The following is a 15,251-nucleotide window of genomic DNA, read 5'->3' as shown; positions in this document are numbered from 1 at the left end:
CATGCACATAACCTGGTGGCTGCTCTATATAGACCTCTTCTTGCAAATCACCATGCAAGAAGGCAATCTTTATATCCATCTGATGTAAAGACCATTCCTTTGATGCAACCATAGCAATGACTGCTCTTACAGTTGCCATCCTTGCAACCGGACTGAATATTTCTTCATAGTCAATGCCATATGTCTGTGCATACCCCTTGACAACTAATCTTGCCTTGTATCTGCTCACAAAAACCATCTGCATTGTGCTTCACCTTATAAACCCACTTGCAGCCAATGGCATTCTTGTCTTTAGGTAAAGGCACCAATTCCCATGTAGCATATGCTTCCAAGGCATCCATTTCTTCATCCATGGCTTTCTCCCATTTTTCTTTTCCCATGGCTTGCTCAAAAGAAGTGGGTTCTGGTTCTTGTATCACTTTGACCATATAGGCATAGTGAATGGCTGTAAATCCATCATATTTCAGCCTATCCACAGGATACTTAACTCTGGTAGACCTGCGCAAATAGGCTCACTACTTGGTGCTCTCAAAACATCCCTTGTCTTCCTTACTCTAGGTCTAAGAGTAGAAGGAATACCCAACTCATCATCAAGGCTCTGTTTTGAGCCATTGGATTCACCATACACATAAGAGTGACCTGCATTCACATCAACCATGGGCTGATCTACTTTCTCTTTTCCCTTTCGTGATACTTGCATACCACTATCTGCATTGCTTTAAGGAGATTCTCCTGATCTCAATCTACCTATCCATGGTGAAGTATGTGAACCAATGCTAGAGGACACTACAGGTCCACTATTATTTTGTGACTGCTTCTGTGAATTTTGTGCAGCATTACCATTTTGTCTTCTCAGCAGTGGTGCCAAATGTAGGCTCTTTCCCATGGATTTCGTACAAAGAGCACAGTTCTTAGTATGCAGATTTCTGAGGCTTTTTGTCACCTACAGATATATTAGTGTTGTCATTTGTAGTATAAGTGTAGCTTAGGACCTCGGGTTGTATTTTGATGAGAGACGTAGGCTTAAGTTTGGTAAGCAAACATCATGCATGCATGTGTGAAAGGAACGTGCATCATCATGGCTGGGTTAATGAAGGCTTTCGCCTTCATTGGGGGTTGAAGGGTTTAGGAGGAGTTTAAGGGTTAGAGGGAGGTTCAAGGTTTAGAAGGAGGTTTTAAGGTTCAGAGATAGGTTCTAGAGTTTAGAAGAGATGCAAGGGTTAGATGGAGGATCCAAGGTTCAAGGTAGAGTCCATGGTGGAGAACTCGTCTCCCTCGTAGATCATGGAGGTTAATGGTTGAGGAACTAAGGGCTTAGGGGGAGCATAGGAGTGGGAGAGGAAGATGTAAGAGCATGGGGGGAAAGGAGGAAGCAGGGAGGAGGGAGGAGGTGGAGGAGGAGGGAGGAGGGAGAAGGAGGGAGGAGGAGGAGGAGGAGGAGGAGGAGGAGGGAGGGGGGGGCGAAGGTATAAATAAGGTAAGTACAAGGTTTCTAAAAAGAGATGACAAATAGAGGGGCAGTGGCAGCTAAACAAGAATAACGGTGACCCATGGTGTGTAAATGTAGGTTAGTAAATGCACCCAAAATTGAGAAAGGGGGAGAAGGGGATCGGTTAATTACTATTTAATTGAAATAATGTGATTACAAAAAAGGGTTTTGGTTCTCTTACAGGAACGGGGGGAGCTCATTAATCACACATACCATAAGAGCTCATTAATCATGTATTTTAGATTATAGATGTTGAGATGGAGCATGCATGTGTGTGTTTAACTGTCTTGAAAAGGGGCTGATTAAGACTTCTTATCAGTACACATGTTAACATTGAGGGATTTATTAGTTCGGCAATGTGTAGAATATGCATGCTTGTGTGTGTAACAAATTATGCCAACGAAATGAAATTTGTGTGTGTATGTATGTGTGTGTGTGTGCATGTGTGCATATGTGCCTGCATGCGTGTGTGTGTGTGTATGTGTGTGAAATAATAAGATATAGTCATTAATTAATAATCCCCAAAAAATAAGAGTAAAAAATTAAAAAGTAAAACAATTTGTAAGACACATAGGTCCTAAATTTCAAAATAACCAAAGCAAAAAAATGTAAAAAGTGTGTGTGTGTGTGTGTGTGTGTGTGTGTGTGTGTGTGTGTGTGTGTGTGTGTGTGTGCATGTTCGTGTGCATGTGCATGTGCATGTGCATGTGCGTGTGCATGTGCTTGTGCGTGTGCATGTGTGTGTGCATGTGCATGTGTCTGTGCATGTGCGTGTGTGTGTGCATGTGCATTTGTGTGTCTGCATGTGCGTGTGCATGTGCATGTGTGTGTGCGTGTGTGTGCATGTGTGTCTATGTGTGTGTGTGAACATGTGTGTGAAAGTGAGATCAATGTGTGTGTGTGTGTGTGTGTGTGTGTGTGTGTGTGTGCGTGTGCGCATGTGTGCATGTGAGCCTGCGACTATTAGAACAATGACTACACTGAGGACCTTCTAGTTTGTAGAATCAGATTTTCAAGATCCACACTGCAAACTCCAGACCATCTAATTTGAAGGCTCAAATTTGCAAGATCCACATTATCATACATGCAAAATGGGGAGATGTCCTTTAAATGGATCGGTGTCTATTCCTTGGGCAATTCTAATCACACACTTAGATTTTGAAGATCGACACCATCTAATTCACAGGCTCAGATTTTCAAGATCTAGATTCCAGCTTCAAATGTCCTTGAAATGGATTGATGTCTATTCTTTGGTAGCTAGATGAGAATGTGGATTGTTTAATTTCAACTAGACAATTAAAGCCAACCCTGCATGAAAGCATTCATGCATTTAACCACCATCCTTGCATGAGCTTAGCTTGCATCAAACTATCATAACAATCACTATGCACTTAGGGACCATCTAATTCAGAAGCATCAGAATCAGACTATAAGAACAATAGAAAATTTGAGTGTTAGAATTATAGACTTTCTAGTTATAATGCCATTCAAAATGGTTACACTAGTTAATTTCTATTGTTTTCTTTCCATTGAATTATTATGATCTTGGATTTAATGACCAACAAAATTCTCCCATGGGAACCATCTAATAGCACATCATGGGATCCGAAGTCCGAGAGATATACACCAATGGCTAGATGATGATGGATATGATCTCCTACATTAGACTAGGCTACCACAGCAAGGTGGGTGCTAACTGGAATATTTAATTGGTACTTTGAATGTGCCACTTATCCTCCCTCCTCTTCCCAACAAGGTGTCATTCAATGGGTTGCCAACATTGGGATTGTTTGATCATAGCAAAATTCAGCAGCAGTAGTGGATTGTGTGATCATAGCAGTGATAGCCACCCAGAGTTACATGAATTGATGTAAGAAACCAAGGGGAAAATAGTGGGTAGTAAATCCTCCAAACCCATATATATAAAGGCCTTACTGGGATAGAAGCAATTCACTGCTCTTAGGAAAACTCCCTCTCTTACCCCTTCCACACTCTCAAAGTCCAATTGAGGGAACTGGACTAGGGTAGTCCAAGTTAGTCTAACTAGTCTATTATGCTAACTATCTAGTTAGTATAACTATCTAGTTACTATGACTAACCTAACTAACTGCATTTAGGTAATCTAAATAGAGTTAGAGTACTAAACTGAAGGATAGTTAGTCTAACCTAACCAAAATGTAGCTAGTCCACCCTAGGTTATCCTAACCTAACTGTAAGCCTAACTAACTGTAGTTATTGAAACTGACTAAGGGAGAGTTAATTCTAACTGAGCTTGATTCACTAACCTAACGTAACTTAACTTACTAACCTAACCTTAGACCTAACTTAACCTAGGTTAGTGTTAGGCTCAGGTTAGTATTAGGGTTGACACCTTTTTTTTTTTTGAAAAAACGGGGGGGGGGGCAAGCATCACGCGATGGCCACGACGAGGAGAGGGGAGGGGCTAAGAGGGGGTGGGGGTAGGAGTCTAGGGAGGGGAGGTGTGTGTGGAGAGGAGGGGAGGTGGAAGGAGCAGACAAGGTGGTGGAGAAGGAGGAGGGAGGGGAGGGGGTTGAGGGGATGGGGGGGGGCGTGGAGGGGATGGGGGGGGAAAGGGTGGTCTTTTTGTGTGTTGGGGGGGGTCTTTTGGTCAAAGGTTTGGTGTGAATGGGCTTTAAGTCCAACTGAGGGAACTTGACTAGGGTAGTTCCAGTTAGTTTAACTAGTCTATTATGCTAACTATCCAATTAGTATAACTATCTAGTTACTGTGACTAACCTATCTAATTGCATTTAGGTAATCTAACTAGAGTTAGAGTACTAACTGAAGGATAGTTAGTCTAACCCAACCAAAATGCAGCTAGTCCAGTTATCTTAACCTAACTATAAATATTAAAACTAACTAAGGGAGATTTAATTCTAACCGAGCTTGATTCACTAACCTAACTTGACTTACTAACCTAACCTAACCTTAGACCTAACTTAACCTAGGTTAGTGTTAGGGTTAGGTTAGTATTAGGGTTGACACTTTTTTTTTTTTGAAAAAACAAGGCACAACGGTCACCTTGGCATGTCACGAGTGGAGCTCGATATCTCAACACTCCCCCTCGAGCTCAATCCCAATTCCTGCACACCAAGCAGGTCTCTGAACTTGCATAGCTTCTCTGCGCCCAATGCCTTCATGAATATGTCAGCTACCTGATCCTCTGTGCTAATATAAACTCAATCAATAAAACCTGCTAAACCTTCTCCCACACATAGTGATAATGCACCTCAATATGCTTTGTTCTAGCATGATAGATTGGGTTATTTGCCAAGTGTATACTGCTCATGTTGTCACAATAAATGACAACTGGCCCATTTGTAGACTGATGCATATCATAAAGTAGCTTATGCAACCAAGCTACCTCACATGCAACCATTGCTGCACCCCTGTACTCAGCCTATGTGCTCGACAAGGCAACTGTAGGCTATTTCTTGTTGCTCTAAGTGACTACAACACTCCCAAAATAGAACACATATCCACTGGTAGATCGTCTATCAGAAATACTACTAGCCCAATCAACATCAATGTATCCATGCGACTGTATCTGAACCCGAGTCTCATAAAATATTCCACATTGCAATGTGGACTTCACATACCTCAGTATGCATCTAGCCGCATCCAAATGCGGTTTCCTTGGAGCCTGCATAAACTGACTTACCAACCCAATAGCATAGCCCAAATATGGCCTAGTGATAGTCATATAAATCAAACTTCCTACTATGTGTCTGTACATAGTAGGGTCTTCCAAAAACTCACCTGCATCTACGCTCAACTTCACATTCTGCTCCAAAGTAACTGAAATAGGCTTACAGCTTGTCATCCCATATTTGGATAGCATGTCCAATCCATACTGCCTTTGCAAGAGCCATATCCCACTTGTGGATCTAATCACCTCAATGCCCAAGAAATAACGCAGCTCTCCCAAATCCTTCATCTCAAACTTCTGCTTTAATAACATTTTCACATGAAGGATATCTTCATCACTATCACTTGTGATGATCAAATCATCAACATAAATGACAAGCAGCATAATGCCTTTCTCTGTTTTTCTCACATAAAGTGAGAAATCTGCCTTGGAAATCTGAAAGCCAATAGTGACAAGATACTGTCCTATCTTGTAGACCATGCTCTGGGTGCTTGCTTCAAGCCATACAAGGCTTTCTTCAACCTACAAAAAAACTCAGGATGAACAGCATGAACATAACTTGGTGGATGCTCCATATAGACCTCTTCTTGCAAATCACCATGCAAGAAAGCATTCTTTACATCCATCTGATGTAAAGACCATCCCTTTGATGCAGCCATAGCAATGACTACTCTTACGGTTACCTTCCTTCCAACTGGACTGAATGTTTCTTCATAATCAATGCCATATGTCTGTGCATACCTCTTGAAAACTAATCTTGCCTTGTATCTCTTCACAGAACCATCTGCATTGTGCTTCACTTTATAAACCCACTTGCAGCCAATTACATTCTTGTCTTTAGGCAAAGGCACCAATTCCCATGTAGCATTTGCTTCCAAGGCATCCATTTCTTCATCCATGGCTTTCTCCCATTTTTCTTTTCCCATGGCTTGCTCAAAAGAAGTGGGTTTTGGTTCATGTATCACTTTGACCATATAGGCATAGTGAATGGCTGTAAATCCATCATATTTCAGCCTATCCATAGGATACCTAGCTCTGATAGACCTATGCAAAATAGGCTCACTACCAGGTGCTCTCAGAACATCCCTTGTCTTCCTTACTCCAGGTGTAACAATAGAAGGAATACCCAACTCATCATCAAGGCTCTATTCTAAGCCACTGGATTCACCATCCACATAAGAGTGACCTACACTCACATTAACCATGGGCTGATCTACTTTCTCTTTTCCTTTTCGTGACACTTGCATAGCACTATCTGCATTGCTTTGAGGAGATCCTCCGAATATCAATCTACCTATCCATGGCAAAGTATGTGAACCACTGCTAGAGGACACTACAGGTCCACTAATATTTTGTGATTGCTGCTGTGAATTCTGTGCAACATTACCATTTTGTGCATCTACATCATCAATCACATTTATTAGTTTATACTAGCTGCTCATCTCATCAAAAACAGCATCTCTGCTCACTGTAAACTTACGAGTAGAAGGGTTATAGCATCTATACTCTTTCTGCTGTAGAGAATAACCAATAAAGATGCACTTCTCGACTTTTGGATCCAACTTGGATCTCAACTCATTTGGCACGTGAACATAGGCAATGCAACCAAAAACTTTCAAATGAGAAATATCTGCTTTCCTACCAGTATACCTCTCCTCTAGCATCATGCCATGGATTGCTGCAGTGAGAGTCCTATTCATTATGCAGACTGTTGTAGCAATTGCTTTAGCCCAATAATAATCTGGCATGTCTTTTTTGTTGAGCATGGCATAAGTATGTGAACCATTGCTAGAGGACACTACAGGTCCACTAATATTTTGTGATTGCTGCTGTGAATTCTGTGTAGCATTACCATTTTGTGCATCTACATCATCAATCACATTTATTGGTGTATACTAGCTGCTCATCTCATCAAAAATAGCATCTCTGCTCATTGTAAACTTACGAGTAGAAGGGTTATAGCATCTATACTCTTTCTGCTGTAGAGAATAACCAATAAAGATGCACTTCTTAGCTTTTGGATCCAACTTGGATCTCAACTCATCTGGCACATGAACATAGGCAATGCAACCAAAAACTTTCAAATGAGAAATATCTGCTTTCCTACCAGTATACCTCTCCTCTAGCATCATGCCATGGATTGCTACAGTGAGAGTCCTATTCATTATGCAGACTGTTGTAGCAATTGCTTTAGCCCAATAATAATCTGGCATGTCTTTTTTGTTGAGCATGGCATAAGATACCTCTCCAATATGCTTATTTTTCCTTTCTGCAAGTCCATTTTGCTCTGGGGTATGACTGCATGAATATTGTTGCTTTATGCCATGCTCCTACAGGAAACTTGCAAACTCATTTGAGATGTACTCTCCACCTCCATCTGACCTTAGGCATTTTATTTGCAGGCATGTTTCTTTTTCAACCATTGCTTTAAAAGATTTGAAATGCCCAAACGCTTCACTTTTCTTTTTCATAAAATACACCCAAACTTTTCTATTGTAGTCATCAATAAAAGTGGCAAAATAATGACAGCCTCCAATAGATGTAGCTTTAGTAGTCCACACAATAGAGTGGATTAATTCCAATGGCCTCTTACTCTCTTGAACATGCCTAGGAAATGGTTTCCTTGCCTGTTTTGCAAATTGACAGGCTTCACATACCTTATGCATTTCTGCAACCTTGAACTTAGGCAATCTTGCAACAATATTTTGGGCCTGCATTAATTTAAGTCACTGTACATTAACATGACCAATGTGTTTATGCCAGATATCGATATTTGCAACTGGTCCCATGTGCAAACATTGCTACACTCAATTCAGGCATGTCTGCATCCAATCTAAACATTCTGCCCTTCTTCTTCCCTTTTGCTATTAAGCGACCTTTATTTTTCATATCCTCAACAAAGCATCCATGAGGATAAAATCTGACCTGCAAGCCCTGCTCAACCATTTGACCAATAGAAACCAGGTTCTTGGTGATATTTGAGACATGAAATACATCAGACAGGTATTTCTTTTTACCATCCTGTATAGACAAAGGAATTTTACCAATCTACACAATAGGATGTGCAGTATCATCACCAGTCTCCACAAATCCTGGTCTTTCCATTTTCGTTGCATCTTGCATCCATTCTACATGACCTATCATGTGGTTTAATGCACTTGAGTCAACATACCACACATCATTGCTTTCTTTTGCACTTGTCACAGAATTGGTCATGTGTTGCACCATAAACAGATGCTCATTTCTATCATCACCCTATCTACTAGAGGATGCATAATTGCCTTGTTGCAATTTTCCACTCATGATGTCATTCTGCTTTTTATAGTTACAGTCCTTAACCATATGACTCATTTTACCACAATAGTGGCATTCAACATTGCCGTTTGCATTTTGGCCTCTCTGCCATCCATCATGACCTCTTTGGCTCCCCCTGCCTTAAAAGTTACCACGTCCTTATCCATAGGACTGGTTTTCTTGAATTTGTTGCATATTCTAATTTTTGCCACGGCCTCCAAATCGGCCTGCTCTACCTCTGCCTCTACCTCTTCTAGCATTTGAGTAGAAGACAGCTTCTTTTGAAGTTCCTCCTCAAGAAGATGCACCACCATTTCTCTGTTCTTCAGAAATTAGAAGAGCAATCAACTCCTCAAAATCAAAAAAATTCTCACGGATAGCAATGGATGTTCGGAATTGTGCATATTCCTTTCCTAGACCATTCAAGGTCATAGAGACTAAATCATCATCTTCCACTGGTGACCCAATAGAAGCAAGTGCATCTGCAATCTTCTTCACCTTCATGTGGTAGTCATTGATGCTCATATTTTCTCTCTGCACATTATGCAACTCCTACTTGAGCTGCATTTTCTTGGCTTGTGTATTTGTGCTGTACATTTTTGTCAAAGTATCCCATGCCTCTTTCGGCGTGCTTGCATCCTGAATATGCACAATCATAGAATCTGAAATACTAATAGACAGCCAGTACATAACTTTTCTGGCTCTCTCATGCCAACCTTTAAATGCTTGCAACTCCTGTTGATTGGGAACATTAGGAATAACTGGTTCTTGTTCAGCTCTAGTAATGAACTCCCAATAGCCTTTTCTCTCAAGGAAATTTGTCATTCTAAACTTCCATGCTTGGAAGTTGTTCTTGTCAAGCTTTTCAGTGACAATCTGTGAAAGAGCATCAGATGCCATTATAGAACATTGCAAAATATTCTGTCACTACAAAAAAACACAACTTCTGCCTCACAAGGGCAAATCTGCAAAACTGACGAGAGTGGTATTTGACCACACAGTCACTTCCTAGTGACGATTATGCATCAATAGGAAATAAGAATGATTCTGTCACTCCCAATATCTTTGCGCACAGGCATATGATGTAATTTTTGCGATAAATTTTCATCGATCGACAGAACATTGGTCACATAGCAAAAATAGGGCACTTTCCTGAGTGCCTATGGAAAACTTTCGCCACCAAAATAGGCCCCGAAATGGCCTCGAATCAAAAAAATAATTTCACCAAGGGCTTTGCCATCTCCCGTAGCATATACTGCCTACTCGCCACACTGCGAAGGGCGTCCCAATTTGAGACAGTGCACTCTTGCACTTTCCGGCTATGCTACCTACAGAGATCTGCTCCCACACTCAAAAAAAAAGGAAAGCAACACTGATCCTCTTACTAGGACACCGTGAACTTGGTTTTCTTTCTTGAGCTCCTTACCATGAACTGAGCTCTGATACCATGTAAAGACAGTGGGAGAGAAGGAAGGAGTCTCACTTGCAGCTTTCTCACATACACAATGGGGAATATACACAAAGGTGGAGGCTAAAAACAATTATCCTCTTCTTAGTTGTGAAAGCCAAAACAACTCTAAGTACAAAAGAATAGGTGAACCCTATATGTGGGTCTCAAACCAAACTCAGCTAATTAAGGTGGCATACTAACTGAGCCACTAACTAGAGTACATAAAGATAGTTGTCATCTAGCTATTATTCATGGGCGGTGTACCAACCGCATCTGCATCTAACAAGTCAGTGGCATAAATGCACAATGATCATGTTGGCATATCATGAGTGGAGCTTGATATCTCAACAACATTACCCCCCCCTCTCTCTCTCTCAAGACCCCTTTTGTCTATCTCAATCTCCCTTCCATGCACACATCATACCTCTCCCCTCCATGAAACAATGACTATAAAGCATGTTGCCAAATCTCCCTTCCATTGTTTGACCAATGTTGTATTAGCAAAAGTTGGATGCACCAAGTTTTGATTAATCCATATTAACTACATAATCAATGTTGTATTAAGTAGTGATGTTCCCCCCACTCCAAAGACAACTAGCATGTACGCCATTGTAATTACCAAGTATCGTGTAAATGATGAGATCATGCTACTTGGTAAGAACAAAATTCAGCTGTGCTAGACATGAGAGTTGAAAGGTTGGAGTAGATTAAAGAGAAATGAGACCCTTTGAGCAAAATTTGGATCACTAATAGAATAGGTTTAGAGATTGAGAATTGTAATCAACATACTAGCTTAGACCTTTAGAGTACAAATCAAATAATTTGCTACATCATAATCTAATAGTGGAGAACTTCAAATATGCAAAGAATGGAAAATAGTAAGTTTGAAAATGTCATGTAAGAAATAGAGAAAATTTTATTAATACAATAGTAGTCATGGAATTCTCATAATGGACAGGGAAACTCTTAAAGGAAGTACAAGACTCTTATGTATTTAATTGCTCTTTGAAGACTGTTACAAGATCCATACATATGGTCTTGAGCTATGTTATTTCTTGAAGATTTTCTTGGATAATGACACACTATTTCTATTCTATGACTCCTTGCAATTCAAACTTGTTTTGTTCAGATTCATTAGGTTGGTTAGCAGAATTGGTGGTGTTGATGGTGCTAGCACTTTTAGTACTTGCGACACTTGTGGCACTACTAGCACTTTTGGCACTACTGGCACTTGTGGCACTTTGGCATGGCTGGCACTTATGGCACTTTCAATTCTGACTAGATGATTGGATTAACTTGTACTTTTGGATATATATAGGATTTCGTATTCCATGGAGCAACCAGGATTCTAATTGTTTAGATTCTAACTATTCATATTTAGTATACATGCATGGATGTACTCTAGATTGTACCAAGGATTTCAAGTTCTCTAGAGGACTGCATGGATCTACTCTAGATAGTATAAAAGCAACCCATGGTTTTGTTGCAAATGTGAGTGAAGTGCTGATTTAGAATAAGAGTAATGCTAGGAGGCATGCAAACTCACGACACTGATGAGGGCATCACATGAGAGAAGTACAAAGAAAATAATAAAGGAGGACACCAAGAGGATGAGGAAAAAAAAGGCATTGACTAGAAATGAGTTTCAAATGATGATAAATTGCATAGTCATGGTCATTCTGCTACCACAAACGTAATCACAAGATGATGATATAATGCATAGATTACTCAAGTCGGGTCAGAAAACATAAAGATATTAGAGGCCACCTTTTAGATATCAAATTTATATTTTACATGGTCCTCCCTATGTTAGTGAAAGAGCACAAAACAGGCCAAAAAAAGGTCTTTACATAGTAAGTGAATATGCTTGATGCATGGATATATACACGCACAAGTATGTGTAAATTGCTAGCTTCAAACCAATATCTAACTAGGTCATAGAGTTGGAGGTGTCTATGCATATGGAAGTATGCAATAAGCATAATCCACCAAAAGGGAATAGAGAGGGAGGGAGGGAGAAGGGGAGAGGGGAGAGGGAGGAAGGGGAGAGGAAGAGGGGAAGAGGCTTGTGTACGTTGAGGAGATGGTCATAGAGATGGAGGTGTCTATGATTATGGTTTCTGGCCTTCCAGTCTTGGTTAGTCATGGCAACATACGGTGGATATACCAAGAAAAGAAAAGAAGAATAAGCCCATGATCAATAGACTAAGAAGGAGGGGAAGAAGGGAGAGCAAAGGGTGTTTATATGTTGCAACCTTTTAGTGTGAGCTTTTTAAAAAATTTGCAAGCTTTTAGTGTGAGCTTTATTCATAAAGAGTCATCCACTCTAGATATAAGAGATTGGATTTGATCACTATGGAAAAAGTCACATCCTATTGAGAGATATATGGCAAAGGTGCTCACATGGAAGATGCCCTCATCCACCTTGTGCATGTGGGTTGCCAATTAATGAGGAAATAGAATTGAAGGCTCTTGCTTAATGTGGGATACTCTAAAAAATTGCTCTCATCTCACATACGTGGTTAACATAAGCTCCATCCATTTTCAATACTTGTACATCCTTCATCCTCAATGCAACCTTTCTCATATTTTGCTCATGTGGTCTCCTATCCCTTTCACTCGCATCTAATTGCAGAATATATTCAACATGGATGTAGATGGTCAAGAGAAAGCTTCTTCATGGGAAAAATCAAGGAGAGATTTTAATCTATAATTTTATTCTTGCAATAATTTAAACATAAGGCTTACTTATGCAAAGCTATACTCTTTCTCATTTAAAGAAAAAACACATCAAAATGAGTCTAAATGTCTAGTGCAAATCTTGTATAGACATTTTCAAATATAAGACTTACTTTTGTGAAGCTATAGTATTTCTCATTTAAAGCATAAACATGTCAAAACGAGTTTAAAGTGTCTATTGCAAACATTGTATGGACATCTCGGGGGGGTCACTCATCATATGTAACCCTATCACATGAGTTCAACAGAAGGATTTTTTTTATTTCTAAAATTTACAGAAATAAATATACATAAGGGACTATTTAAAATAGTTTTGGAAAAAATTTACAGATTTGTATAGAAAAGGGGTACATTTTATTAATGAAATTTTTTACAGATAAGGGACTTTAAATATAGGCCTTGAACACACGTGATATAGAGGGTTTATACATAGTGACCCCCCCGAGATGGACATTTCAAAATGTAACACTTACTTTTGTGAAGCTATTCTATTTCTCATGCAAAGCATAAACATGTCAAAATGAGTCTCATTGTCTAATGCAAACCTTGTATAGACATTTCAAAATGTAAGGCTTACTTTTGAGACATTTAAAAATGTATAGACATTTCAAAGTGTAAGGCTTACTTTTGAGAAGCCATACTCTTTCTCATTTAAAGCATAAACATGTCAAAACAAGTTTAAATGACTAATGCAAACCTTAACATTTCAAAACAAGTCTGAATGTCTCGACATAAAATGAGGGGAATAATAAGTCAAGACCACCCCAAAGTCTAATGCAAAGTTATATGTCAACAGAATGTAAATGTAAATGTAAATGCAATGTAGCATCCATGGAAACTCAAGCTCCCTCATGACTACTCTGAGTTAGAATCAGATAGCACATGTTGAACACATGCATGGTACACCTGGGGATCCTTGTCCATGCAAAAACAATGCCAGAGCAAAGTCTTGCTCTCAAAACCAAGCCCCCCACAACCTGCAAACACATCCACAATAGTGTCTCTAGGCTCTGTGAATGTCTTGAGTAGCCACCTACACACATGGCAAGCACACATAAGTAAAGTAGGTATTGGATCTTAAACAAAGAGGAGTAAGTAAATTGTGTTCACTTACTAAAAGAACAATTGAGAACGCTCTGCTCCACCACAAACAAGAGTTGTGTTAGCTCTTGTCCTATGAGTCTCTCCTTTATGCAATGACTCCATGATAGTCTCTCCTTTGTGTCCTGTGTGTCTCTCCTTTATGCAATGACTCCATGATAGCCTCACCTACCTCTCTATCAATTGCAGGCACCGAATACCCATCATGATAAAAAATACCGAGAAGTATGTCATCAACCTACATCACAAAAAAGAACAATTTTCAAGACATTCCATAGGTGTAATTTCCTTGGTGGGACCCTATAGATGGAAAGAGTTGTGATTCAAGTTTCATTACTTGCTCTCTTGTGTCTTAGTAGAAGTACCCACCATCCAACAACAAGGTGATGGTACGATGCTGTACAAAACCCTTTTTGGCTGTATAATGATGGACAAAGAAAAAATGAGCAGCGAAGCAGCAAGTAATATAAAATCCCTCATCTACAACAAACTCATTTGCAAATTTGTCCATTGCCTTTGATAGGCTGGGTGAGAAAATGTTCCACTTGGGACACTTGAGGGAATCAATCTTTGCCACTCCTAGTGATGTCGAAGAGTCGGCCCACACCAAATTGGCCACATGTATGCAAGGATCTCCTTTGTAGGAAAGATCCTTTCCATTCACCCTATCAAAAAAACGTAACAACCTGCAAGTACCACCACACATTTTCAAAAGCATAAACAATTTGACATGAGGAAAACCACACATGGAGACAAGGATGCACATATTCATGGCGTCCTGCATCATCCATGTATTCCACATCCACGATGACATAAAACACACACATGGACACATGCATGAGCCTTACGTTTACCTTTCTTGTTCTTGCATACTAAATTTCCAGCGTCCTCCTCCTCTCCCTCCTCCACATCAGTAATAGCTTGAGAATCATTTGGTTGTGTGTAAGCATCCTTCCCATCCACATGCACTCTTGTGTCCATGAACTCTTCATGCATTGAAATCCACAACAAGTCTAAATTAATTAAACAATCAAATTAAACTCTAAAGCATCATTATGCAGCAAGATTTATGCCAACTCTCATGGGCATACAACTCATCCTCTTCCAGGGGTCTCTTCCCAATGGGGTAGTCCAACCACCATGGGCACTTGTCTTGCTCCAATTTAGATAGTCCCCTCTCTTGCACAAATTCTCGATACATGCCATTCTCATCTTTTGCATGAGCCCACCCTCTACTACTTGGTGGGAGCTCATCAATAGCACCAGAATGTAGCAATGTCATTAGCCACTTGACAATCTAGAAAATAAGATCTTCAAAAGCTAAAATAGTACAAGTTGTAAGGATAATATTGTACCACTAAAATAGATATCCTTCCATCTCATCATCCAATCCTTTCAAGACGAGCTTCCCTTCTTCTAGCAAGAAGCCCCAATAGGCTTCTTTCTTCATGATGTGTGAAATCTACCCACATTCTCAAAGTGTGATGCAACCACACTCTTTGCCTTGC

The sequence above is a fragment of the Dipteris shenzhenensis genome, chromosome 15, assembly GCF_047967505.1.
Source record: "Dipteris shenzhenensis isolate YYH24624 ecotype China chromosome 15, Dip_SZ_1.0, whole genome shotgun sequence".
In the NCBI taxonomy this organism is placed as follows: domain Eukaryota; kingdom Viridiplantae; phylum Streptophyta; class Polypodiopsida; order Gleicheniales; family Dipteridaceae; genus Dipteris; species Dipteris shenzhenensis.
The sequence above is the reverse complement of the archived record's forward strand: the minus strand, read 5'-3'. Positions refer to the sequence as shown.